The 13,381-nt window shown below is 36.0% G+C and overlaps 1 protein-coding gene across 1 annotated transcript in view; it reads left to right on the forward strand.

Moving 5' to 3' along the window:
* The first annotated feature begins 11,409 nt into the window (after nucleotides 1-11,409).
* The window catches only part of LOC136116999 (uncharacterized), a 28,615-nt gene continuing 26,643 nt past the window's right edge, over nucleotides 11,410-13,381 (forward strand). The window contains exon 1 of the mRNA XM_070996888.1: nucleotides 11,410-12,062. The gene's annotated coding sequence lies outside the window, so the exon portion shown is untranslated. The remainder of the gene's footprint in view (nucleotides 12,063-13,381) is intronic.

Raw genomic sequence — 13,381 nt, forward strand, 5'->3', positions numbered from 1 at the left:
GTATCCTCCAACTTTTAAAATATAATGCTTTTTAAATTCGCCGTTGTCGAGACGATTCTGAAGGCGACTGTTGCCAAAAATGGATACGGACATGGGTGCAATCTATGGCACCAAGAACTTTCGGAAACTTTCCTATGTTATTCCAATAATTACGCAGAAGGAACTATGTTTTATGTTTTATTTTACCGCAACACCAGCACCACAACTTAACTCATGAAGATGTCACAAGAAAAGGGGAAGAAAAATGATCAGTGTGACCAAAGGCTACTCTTTCATTAATGCCTAATGTGGATAATAGTAAAATGGTATTTCTGTATAGGAATAGGGGTATTCCAACATTCCATACTTATAATTTCCTGGCTCAGCATTGCAATCGCTTCTGATACTTCTTTGACCGCTCGGGAGGCAGAGAGAACGCTGACACCACAGAAGTCTCTTGCCGTAATTAGTTTCTTGCCGTGAATAGAATCGTAGAGCCAACAAGCATTTGGTATCTGATTTTAACGCATATTTTGAATACATTATTTGGCTATTTTTACTTGATGTAAGGGTACTACCGGTAAGTATAAGTGGATATTACGCTATAAACTTTCGCTAATACTTTTTTGCGTTTAGCTTTATTCAATCGGAAACGTTGTATAAACTTGTCCTCGTCCAATTCAGCCAAAAAAATCTTTTCTTTCACCTCCAAACTCAAGGTCCCTGTCCAAATTAAGCAAAACTCTATTGTTTTTCATTCTTCCTCTTCCTCTTTGTTGGCTTTGTGAAATCAGCTGTCACTTTGTCGAGTCGAAAAAGACTTAACAGGGAGTGTGAGTCCCTGTCAATGTTAGCTCTCACATTGAGGCTCGAGAAAGCCAAAATCGCCTAGCAAGGACTATTTCCGTTCGAGAAATGTTAGCACTAGAGAACCCGGCCCCTAAGGTATTTATACTTTTTTTCATTTGGTATTTATATCCGTTACTCGAAGAGTAAAAGGGTATACTAAATTCGTCTAAAAGTATGTAACAGGCAGAAGGAAGCGTTTCCGACCCCATAAAGTGTATATATTCTTGATCAGGATCACTAGCCGAGTCGATCTAGCCATGTCCGTCTGTCCGTATGAACGCTGAGATCTCGGAAACTATGAGAGTTACAATACTGGGATTAGGCACGCAGATTCCTGAGATTCCTGCGCAGCGCAAGTTTGTTTCAGTAGAGTGCCACGCCCACTCTAACGCCCACAAACCGCCCAAAACTGTGGCTCATACAGTTTTGATGCTAGATAGAAAATATTAACTGAAATGTATTGTTCTCATCAATACCTATCGATTGACACAACAAAAAATTTACCACGCCCACTTTACCGCCCACAAACCGCGAAAACCTGTGACGCCCACAATTTTCATGCTAGATAAACAAATTTAACTGAAATGTATTGAACTTGTCAATACCTATCGATTGGTCCAAAAAAAATTTGGCACGCCCACTCTAACGCCCATAACGCTTAAATCTGTATACCGCCGGTAGGTGGCGCATTTTAATCTCGCTTTGCTACTTGCATATCTCTATTTAGTTGAGTAACGGGTATCTGATAGTCGAGGTACTCGACTATAGCGTTCTTCCTTGTTTTTTTTTATTTTACTTATTTATTTTATTAATATTTTTAATACATTTTTTTTTTTTTAATATATTATATTATGTTTTTATAGCCGAAACTTTTTTTGATGTACCAATTGGGACTTTAGTAATTAATCGCTGCTATAAATATATTTTTTTTTGTGAAAATTACATATCAAAGGTTTTAAAAAAATAGCTAATAACAATAAAAACATGAACACAATAAGCAATTCACTTTGAATCAAAGCGTAATGTGTACTCGAAAAAACGATTTTTCATTATATTTTGATGAATATGGTGAGTGCTTTCCATATAAACTGCAAATGTTCGATAAACAAATTAAAGCTTTACTGTTTAAAGATCCCCAGGTATTTATTTATTTATGACGAAGTATATTTAGCTTATTGCTAGCTTTACATTTGTTGAAGTTTACAAGTTATATCGTTCTACTTGCACATCTCTAAGCGATAGTATTTTCTTATTCTCTTTCTTCTTGTTCCTCTAGCTTTATGATGCTTTATATGTCTCACTCAATAAAATACGTTTGTCGTGTGCGCACGTAAATTCGGCGTTCTTACTTATATTTGGTATCGGCTCGATTTCAGCATTAACAACATTTGTCTGGGGAGTCTAGCCACTTACAATGTTTGTACAGCAAAAATCTAGTCAATTCATCTAACATAAGCATTTTATGTGAATAGCACTCATCATTTTCATCAAAGCACGATGAAAAATGACTTTCTCCAGTACACGTTACACATTTACTCATTATAAACTGTTTAATGTGTTCTTGTTGTTTATTGTTATTAAAAATGTTTTCAAAAACCTTGATGTGTATTTTACATACATTAAAAAAATATCTGAAGGAGCACTTAACTTTTCAAAGTCCAAATCGTTAGAGAAATTTTTTTCTGCAATAAAAATTTCGGAATGCGAATTTAACATTTCTCACTGTTTTAAAATGATTCCTTAGCAATATAACCTACAAAATATCGGCTTGAGGTCAATTTAATGGGTATATTGGTGCAAACAAAATCATCTGCGGAGCTATCAAAATAAGCTGGGACAAAATAATTTAAAACAAACTTCCAATTCGAAAAAAGACCTTTTAAAATAAAAACGCATATGTGTTCCCAAGTTATTTGAGCGTTCCAGTAAATGCTTCAAGCCGTCAATTATGTCGCTAGATGAATTATACGTCAAGTTTTTAATAGATAGTTCGTTGCAGGCTAAAATACCCTTTCAGCTTTATTCATCGGTTTGATTGCATCTTTTAATGCTTTATATAAGCATTCATTGTCGCCCGGTTGACGTTTTTTAATGTAGCTCCACTTTTGCAACGACGAAGGACTAGGAAGATTCAGCTTAAGAGAATTTCGCAAAAATATGTAGGTCGATGCTGACCTAAAAAAAATGGATTGCGCAAATAATTATACCCGTTACTCGTAGAGTAAAAGGGTATACTAGATTCGTCGGAAAGTATGTAACAGGCAGAAGGAAGCGTTTCCGACCCCATAAAGTATATATATTCTTGATCAGGATCACTAGCCGAGTCGATCTAGCCATGTCCGTCTGTCCGTCTGTCCGTCTGTCCGTCTGTCCGTCTGTCCGTCTGTCCGTCTGTCCGTCTGTCCGTCTGTCCGTCTGTCCGTATGAACGCTGAGATCTCGGAAACTATGAGAGTTACAATACTGGGATTAGGCACGCAGATTCCTGAGATTCCTGCGCAGCGCAAGTTTGTTTCAGTAGAGTGCCACGCCCACTCTAACGCCCACAAACCGCCCAAAACTGTGGCTCCTACAGTTTTGATGCTAGATAGAAAATTTTAACTGAAATGTAATGTTCTCATCAATACCTATCGATTGACCCAAAAAAAAATTTGCCACGCCCACTTTAACGCCCACAAACCGCAAAACCCTGTGACGCCCACAATTTTTATGCTAGATAAAAAATTTTAACTGAAATGTATTGGTCTCGTCAATACCTATCGATTGATCCAAAAAAAAATTTGCCACGCCCACTTTAACGCCCACAAACCGCAAAACCCTGTGACGCCCACAATTTTCATGCTAGATAAAAAATTTTAACTGAAATGTATTGGTCTCGTCAATACCTATCGATTGATCCAAAAAAAAATTTGCCACGCCCACTCTAACGCCCATAACGCTTAAATCTGTATACCGCCGGTAGGTGGCGCATTTTAATCTCGCTTTGCTGCTTGCATATCTCCATTTAGCTGAGTAACGGGTATCTGATAGTCGAGGTACTCGACTATAGCGTTCTCCCTTGTTTTTCTGTTGTATTCCACCTAACGTTTCTTCCACTTTTTTTCTTTTATAAGCATTTTTACTAATATGTTCTCATTTTCACTTAGGGCTATAGAATCTATTTCCGATACAAAATGCTTGCTTCCTTTTTGTTTAAGCCGTTCTATCGTTTCTTGAGATTAACATTTTCTTTTTCCAGCAATTCCAGTCGTTTCTTATTATATTGTAAATTTTTTTTATTTAAAATAATTATTTTTTGAAAGGCCTTTAAAGTTGTAACATGTCTATGGCATTGGCGGCAAGATTCCGCCGGAGACTCGGATTGAATTCTTTTTCTTGGAAGGGGTTGAAACAGGTGCGCGCCCTCTTCTGTATTCTCCACCTTTTCCATTGGTCTCGACAAAACTAAGAACTGGGATGGCACCCTTTTTTAAATACCTTTGACCGATATTTTCAGGTAAAAAGTGGTCTTCACATAAACAGAGCGAACCGGAGTTTGCCACAAAATCTTCCGTAAAGCAGCATTGCTTTGCCCATTCTATAAAAATAAATTAATCTGTAGAAGGAAATCCCGCTTTGATTTCTTACAATGTGTCAGGGATCATTTATTGCTGTTGGCCATTATTGTGGGATTTCATGTACAGGAAGCAATACCACAATAGGGCAAGTCCGCAGAATAGTTGAAGTGCTAGAGGTGATGAGATACACCAGAGAATCCCAGTGGGAAGGAACATGCCGAGTGGGACTTCGCTCGATCTCCGACGAGGTCTCCATTGAGGAACCACTGGACTCCACCTCCACTAACTACTTGGCAGCTAAAGCGGAGATGGAGGACGCACCTTCTTCTATAGGGAGAAGGAAACAAGATCGCACGGTAATGGCCAGCTGGAGGAGCCATCACCAGCTATTACCGGGATGCTGGGTGACTGTATGCAGCATCAGGCGGAACAACCCCGTTCCCACTTCCTTAAAGTCCAATATGCATATTGGGCTTCGGAGCTGGACTACAGATGGCGCGGGAAAGATACTTACTTTATACTACTAATTTACATAAATAAAACATTCCTTAAACATTTCATTTATATTTATGTTAATTTCTTTGTGCACCAGCAGACTCTTCTTTTTTTAATTGCTCCAGTTGATTTGTTTTCCGTTCGTCAAACCAGCTTCTTGACAGTAAGACCATGCTACATGCATTGCGGGTGAACTTTGAAAACTTCGGTCACTCTGCAAAGAATAAGATTTTTCGACTAGTGAAACTCTTAGCCGATCTGAGTACTAGGCTTAAAAGTCAAAAATAAATTGGAGAGCTGTAAGATGTGTACTCGTCGACAACCAACTGAAGAATGTGAACTTGCACTTGGGTATAAACTAATTTCGGTTTTTAGGCGTGTATATTTAAAAAAAAACCATTTGTCCCAGCGTTTTTGCATTTTTTCCAACTTTTTCAACTTTGACGAAGTCTAGCTTGTAAACTAATGAATGGAACTCAATGGTCTGTAATGGAAAGTTAAAGGCCATTATTACCTGTAAAATGAGTCTTTGATGACCGAATTCGGTTAATCAGAACTCGAGTTAGAAAATAAAAAAGTGCGAAAAACTTTTTTTCACTTTGAAAACAAGTGGTACCATACAAGAAATGTTAAGTGCCCTTTTCTTAATCAGGGAGATGTACCTTACCGGAAAACCAAGTTCACCTTCGTGGCGTATTTCGTCGATTTTTTTTTGTAAACAGAATAGAAGAATATATAATACAAATTTAACTGTACACCTAAAAAACATGACTACTTCAGTTCTTCGTTTAAATTGATCAAATTAACTGGTTCAACTTCTAGTTCACAAAATTCAACAAAAAACAAGAAAGAACGCTATAGTCAAGTACCTCGACTATCAGATACCCGTTACTCAGCTAAAAGGCCCAATGGGAAATGGAGATATGCAAGCAGCAAAGTGAGATTGAAATGCGCCACCTACCGGCGGTAGACAGATTTATGCGTTATGTTCGTTAGAGTGGGCGTGGCAAATTTTTTTTTGGATCAATCGATAGGTATTGACGAGACCAATACATTTCATTGTATTGCGCCACAGGCTTGGGCGGCTTGTGGGCGTTAAAGCGGGCGTGGCATATTCGCGTAACAAGCTTGCGCTGTGTACAAGGCTAGGGAATGTAAATCTGAGATCCCAATGCTCTACCTTTGATAGTTTCCGAGATCATATTTACGATTTTTTGAAGTTTGTGGGCGTTAGAGTGGGCGTGGCACTCTGCTGAAACAAACTTGCGCTGCGCAGGAATCTCAGGAATCTGCATGCCTAGTCCCAGAATTGTAGCTTTTATAGTTTCCGAGATCTCAGCGTTCATACGGACAGACGAACATGGATAGATCGACTCGGCTAGTGATCCTGATCAAGAATATATATACTTTATGGGCTCGGAAACGCTTCCTTCTGCATGTTACATACTTTCCGACGAATATAGTATATACTTTTACTCTACGAGTAACGGGTATAATTATCTCACAAAGAAATTACGCGAGTTCTTAAAAAAGTTAACGATAAGAGAAATCGAATACAATTATTTGGAATTTTTATACGTAACGTCACGTATGAGATTTGGCGAGTTCGTCACCTTACCCTACTCGTCACCTTGTTCTACACTCTCCTACCTATTTATGAATGTATAGTAAAGCTGTATATATGTATAATTTGTATTTGACTTATCCCATATTTTGAAAGTGTTTTCGTATTTATAGGGTCTTAAACAAGAAAAAATGTGTCATTTATTTTAAAAATATTTTTTTTTAAATTAAAATTCTTAGGGCTTTTAGCCTTAAATTGTAGATATACTTCCTTGACCTTAGGGTTAATTTTATATTAAGTGTAGGAGCCACAGTTTTGGGTGGTTTGTCGAGTGAATACATTTAAGATAGTGAATTTATTTTTAAGAATTTAAAACCATTTTTCATCACAATAATTGATTTTTTACTATTGTACGCTGAAGTTGCGATCGTCACTTTTTTTTTAACCTCGTAAAGAGGTGATTTTGAATGATTTGTCAAAAAAGTTTCAAATTAAAAAAAAAAATTTTTTTATTTCCCGCCAAACTAGCGGGTTTTCCAAAAGTGATAAATGTGGAGCTCAGGAATTAAAATTTTTTTTACATAATAGAGTTGCATAGTTTCTTGCGCATTCAAACAAGTTGGAGTTTTGTCGCTTAAGAACTTCCAATCGGTAATTTATATTGCAAAAAGTGTTATGTATTTAAAGTTGAGGAATCTCAAGGGTTAATTTAGTTGAGATTTAAAAATTAAACGCTATAACTTTAAATCGCTTGTACTTAGCCAATTTAAGCTGCGTGACTAGAATATTGAGTTACCCTTTCCGCGCCAAGTAGCACGTATCTGCAGCATTAGTTTTTTAAGAATCTACACTCAAAATAAAAATAACCAAAAAAAGTCAAGGAAATCGCCCTATTTTTGTCTTCAAGACATGCTCGCAAGAAATTGAAAGGTAAGGATTTTCTAAAAATATTGTCGAAAAATTTTAAAATCCAGGGCTAAAAGCCATACTAATTATAAACCACTTTCTAAAGTATACGAAAATATTTCTTACATATAGGAAAATATTCATAAAATACAGGAAAACGATTCTTAAATATAGAAAAATATTTCTTAAATATGCAAAAAAATTCTAAATAATATGGCTATTCTTCCTAGATTTTAGAAATAGTTTTCTCGAAATAAATAATTTTCTTTCTAAATTTGATGGCATTTATTTTCCAAAATCTAGGGCAGCAATCCCTTTAATATAGGCAGTATACTTAACTTCAAGTTCCCCGAAGATCCTCTTTTTCCTCTCTTGCTAGGGATGAGAACAGAGTGAATGACATCAAAGAGTAGGTCGTCCTTGGTATCTGTGAACAAAACATAATTTTGTGATAATAAAAAACACGCATATATACGATTTTTTTGAAATGTCAAGCTTAATTTTGCTTCTGTATATTTTCTATGCTTCGAAAGTTTAAAAATGTATTGTCTAATTTTGTAAATAGTATTTCTTAATAATATCTGCTTATAACATTTGAAACACCCGTATTAAATTACTCAATACTTTGATAACACTGTGTTAGTTTAGAACTCGATTAAAATTTATTATTTTGAGTATGTGGGAGTAGAAGAAAAAGAGATACACTTTTAAAATGTTTTGACTGCATATCAAAACAAGAATCCGTTCGCTCATAGAATAGATTTAAAGTTGGTTTCAAATCAGATTGAATTGGTAATTCGAATCGAAAACAAGGAAGAACGCTATAGTCGAGTACCTCGACTATCAGATACCCGTTACTCAGCTAATGGGACCAAAGGGAAATGGAGATAAGCAAGCAGCAAAGCGAGATTAAAATGCGCCACCTACCGGCGGTAGACAGATTTAAGCGATATGGGCGTTAGAGTGGGCGTGGCCAATTTTTTTTGGGATCAATCGATAGGTATTAACGAGACCAATACATTTCAGTTAAAATTTTGTATCTAGCATGAAAATTGTGAGCGGAGAACAATACATTTCAGTTAAAATTTTAATTCTAGGATCAAAACTGTAGGAGCCACAGTTTTGGGCGGTTTGTGGGCGTGGCACTCTTCTGAAACAAACTTGCGCTGCGCAGGAATCTCAGGAATCTGCATTCCTAATCCCAGTATTGTAGCTTGTATAGTTTCCGTGATATCAGCGTTCATACGGGCAGACGGACATGGCTAGATCGACTCGGCTAGTGATCCTGATCAAGAATATATATACTTTATGTGGTTGGAAACGCTTCCTTCTGCCTGTTACATACTTTCCGACGAGTCTAGTATACCCTTTTACTCTACGAGTAACGGGTATAACAATTTTAAGGTATCCATCGAGGTAAATAAGTAAACTGTTTATTTAGTAACACAGTGTAATTAACAACAAGAGACTGAATTATGAAAATTTGGTGTAAAACACTGAATTCCCATACGATTTTAAGGTTTAAAGACTACTTTAAATTTAACATGCGGACTAGAAAACGACACTAAATATATTTTCTCGTAAAGTAAAAGTTTGCTTAGTCTTGTAAAGTTTTTTGTTTTCTTACCTTCGCTTTGATTAGAGAATGATTTCATTAAATTTATACTCTGACAAAATTAAAAAGGCCGTTTTAAATTTTTCAATAATTGTGCTAAGTGTAGCAGTCGTCGACCGGAAACTTTGACGCCACTCAAATGTAAGAGCCCACTTTTCATCAACTTCGTTTCGTGGTTCTATATTGAACACCCTCGTACAGATCAGTTGGATTCGGGCAAGTATTTTTCACGTTGGAAGTGCCGCTGAGTTGAACAGCAGACTGCTTTTTTGCCTTGGCTTTTAAATTATAGATTTTACTGTATCAAATACCTCCTGGTTGCTTGCCAACAATTTTTATGAAATATGTTTTCTATAAAAATATTTAAAATTAATATTGGTGTTAAATAAATAAATGTAATATAAATGTTAAAACTCTACTGAACTTGATTTGAAAAAATTTAGTTTCAACTGCTCAATACCTACATGCATAGACAATCTGCAGAAGATAGATCGGCGCCAGAAATCTTAACGGTAGTTGCACAATGTTGCATTCCACTTGTCTTTAAACAGCTGTACGCAGACTTTTTAACGTACACTTTTTCGTAGTGTTAAGTTTAAAATTAAAAATAAGATACAACCCCCTGTTAAATATTTCTGGAAAGAAAACGTCATTAAAGACAATTTCGTTAAAAAAAGAATGAATAAAATTAATGCATAAATGACCGAACAATTAATGTTCATAGTTTGATTTTGCAATTGTTTGGAGGTGTACGCAGATATTTGCGAGTAAGTGTACATATTTACTCACTCGGCGTTTCCAATTTTGCAGCTCGGAAAAGAACTACCGCTTGCCCTACTAATTCCTTTGGAATTTCCATCCTAAATTGCTCCCTGCTTAACGATCTTAAGCTTTCTTCTCCAAAATTCAGATATAGCATGCGTTCATAATTAATACTAAGTTTGTATTTTTAGTTAAATTAAACTACTTACCCGAGAAGCTAACGCTTCTCAGTTTAGACTTTGGAGCTAAGTATCCATAAGATCTGTATTGGGTGATTTCACTTGTAATCGGTAACACTTTTAAGAACTGCGAAATGAAAAAAAACATGCGGTTTAAGTCTTAGAGATGGACCAAAGCTACGTTCGCGACCATACTTGTTATCGTAAGTTATTGATAGCACTATCGACATTTTTTCTTCCTCATGTTTGGCTTTCCTCAGATATCGCCAGCGAGTAATAACAATGAAATAAATGCAATAATAAGCACAGCATAAACAAATACACTGTAGTGCCATTCATCAGAAATCATTAAACATTATACATATATTCCTAGACTTAATTTAAATATTGTGGAATTGGGCAAAGACCGTGAGTGTTATCGATAAGTTGCCGCTCACCTCTCCCACCCCTATAAACTTAGTTTCGTAAACAAAAAAATTCTGAAACTAACAGGAGTATTCACTTGGCCATTTCTAGGTTTATTACCTTATATGCATGTGTACATATGTATAAACAGTCGCAAGTAACAGAATACAAGTTCCAATAAAATTGTGGTGATGCTCACGCAACATATAATGTTAATATTAAGAATTAACATGTGTTCCTATTATTTAGAAAGTATTTCTATTTTTTAGAAAACGTTGATATTTTCTAGAAATAATTTCTATTTTTGATTGAAATTTGTCTATTTTTTTTGGGTAAGAATCATTTTAGGGCTTGGGTATAATTTTAGGTTATTCATTTTTATAAAAGGAACTGCAAAACAATTTTATTTTTGTGACAGACTTTCTATTTTTTATAAAATAATTTCTTTATTTAAATCCATTTTTTCTTATTTTTAGGGTGATTTTAGTTGATGGTAACCATTCAAACAAACTTTTAAGATAAGCTTTCATTATTTAAGAAAAACTATTTTGATTTTAAAAAATTTCCCTAGCTTTAGAAATAACTTTCTTGCATTTAGAGAAAATAAATTTTAATGGCGATTTTCTAAAATCTAGGGTAAAATTTATTTTGACTATATAGGCCTTAAAGATCTGTGTCATTCCTTGGATTTTCCGCCAAACTATCGGATTTTACAAAAGTCGTAAAAAAGATTTATATCTCGAGCTTCTTAGTACACCAATTAAGTTTCCTTATTTTTCCGATCGTTCATATGGCGGCTAAATAACATGACTGTTCGACCCGGCTCGTTTCGTCTCCTTCACTGCATTGCAAACTTTTGACTGATATCGTAATACCTTCTGAAAGGGTATACATATAAATAGGTTCTGTTTAGAAGGCTGTCAAGTGGGCGACCAGTGATTATTTGTTCCGTTCAGTTCTGGCCTTCTGAGGGCATGTGTGCGTATATGTAACTCATTCATAAAGTACACAAGACTCGGGAAGGAGAGGACCCGCCAGAATCACGTAGCAGACGTTGACGGCCCAAAGCAGAAGCACGTGCCACTTTTCCCGCCCATCGCAGCGAGCAGAAACAGCAGCATTTCCACGCTAAATTTCCCAAACAAAACCAGGAAAATTTCCCACTGTTTCGCACAAGAGAGCGGTTCGCGAATGGAGCGCCGAAGAGAGCAAATTGAGCTGATGCCGACTACGAAGTCGCTGGTGCTGTTTTCCACTTGCTTTTCTGACTCAATGGACCAGTTCGGAAAATTCACACAATCAGTTTGTTTTGAAATTTTGCCGCGATGCGTTCGTTCCAAAGCGCTCTCCTCAACCAAAAGTACTCGAGCAGAATAAATAGTTTCATTATCTAAATGTGAAATAACAAAACTTTAAGTGTCACCGAAAAAAAAAAGAAATACAGAAATCAATCGTAAAATATAGCATACAATATAAGTAAAATACCCGAATGTACAAGTACTTAAGAATTACATTTGGCGTTGAAGAACGATTGCAATATGCGGGCTTAGGTTGAAGTTATTATTGCAAAAGCAGTAAAGTTATATATGCAGTTGTAGCTTATTAAAAGTTAAAAATGTGGAGTAATGAGTAAAACCGCTGAGTGTGTTATTGAAAATCATGAAAAAATAGTAGGTGTTAATAATGAAAAACTAATATTGTTGTGCATCACATGGATTTAGAAACTCACAAATATCTGTAGATCTAGAACAAGTAAGTAAGACGGATGAATGTCTGTTACAAATGATTATTATTAGTATAAATGCTTTATTCATAGTAGATACTATGGCCATAGAATTTAATTTTTTTAAGGTAAATGTATTGGTCAGTTTATTTAAAGAAGACGAGAACAATGCGTAAGTTATGTGCAAGAAAAACAGAACTCTTAACAAAGAAAATGTAATTTTTAAAAATGTTTAAAAGCGATTTATGTATTTTGCGTGGTGTAAGGCTGAGTAAATTAGGTCCACCGAAAGAAAGGGGAAACGGAAACCGTAGCATAGCGTACAAGCATACTTCGGGTTAAGCATAAAAATAAAATAAACATAGCACTGATTACGTAATTAAAAATGTATTTTTTCAATTCTCTTGACTCCCTCTTTAAACCTCAACGAAAAGCAAACAGTATTAAAATGTAGAACACGCAAATCTAAGGAATCTAAGGGCAGTCAGGAAAAAGGAAGGTAAAGTCAGACACCCCAACCTCTTCCTGTTTCCACTCTTTTTTCCTGCTTTCAGGGACCCAACCCCACCTCGCACATGATTACTCACATGTCAGCAGAAAAATAAGATTTATTACCAAGAAACCTAAAACCAAATGTTGGCCGTTTCTCTTTATTTTGGTTATCTTTTGTTTTTACCTTTCAACTACCTTTTTCATTTGACCCATTCTGAGGTCTTGGGTCTCCTGTCGGGAAATTAAACTATTAAGCTTTTTGCCACTGCTGCTTCTGATGTGCGTAAAGTTTTAATGAGACATAAAGGACGCGCTGCAAATATGCCGGCCTCAGGCCCAGATCCTGCTATCAGGCCAGCTGTCATTAAGATGGAGCGAAAGTCATCTTCCGTGCGGTTCGCAGATAAATTCACAAGATAAGTGGACCGAACAAACGTAAACTGCCGCTGATTACCTGGAGGTAATTTGGTTCTTTGTCGCCCTTCTGCCACCAAGGTGTTTAAGCCGCATTCGAGGGCCTGTCAGCAACAGGCACAGAGGTTATGATGCCTCTGGCTCAACTGTAAGCCATTAACTTTGCTGTGGAAAGTGTGCAGGGATTCAGAGGGGATGGCATAAAAATCAAGACCTTTGGCAAGGCCTAGGCTAACCGCAAATCAAAATGCGCTGTTACTTATTAAATATGGGTAATTTAATTTCGTAATAAAATTGGAATGCATTTTTACGTTTCGTCCCTTTAATCTGTCCCATAAAAATACTTTTCTGATCTTCTATTGTTTAATAAAGCTTGTGGTTTTATTTCAGTCGATGTTATGTACAACCATTGAGTTTATTTTGGTACCATGTTTCTTTAAAG

Source organism: Drosophila suzukii, chromosome 3 (genome assembly GCF_043229965.1).
Source record: "Drosophila suzukii chromosome 3, CBGP_Dsuzu_IsoJpt1.0, whole genome shotgun sequence".
In the NCBI taxonomy this organism is placed as follows: domain Eukaryota; kingdom Metazoa; phylum Arthropoda; class Insecta; order Diptera; family Drosophilidae; genus Drosophila; species Drosophila suzukii.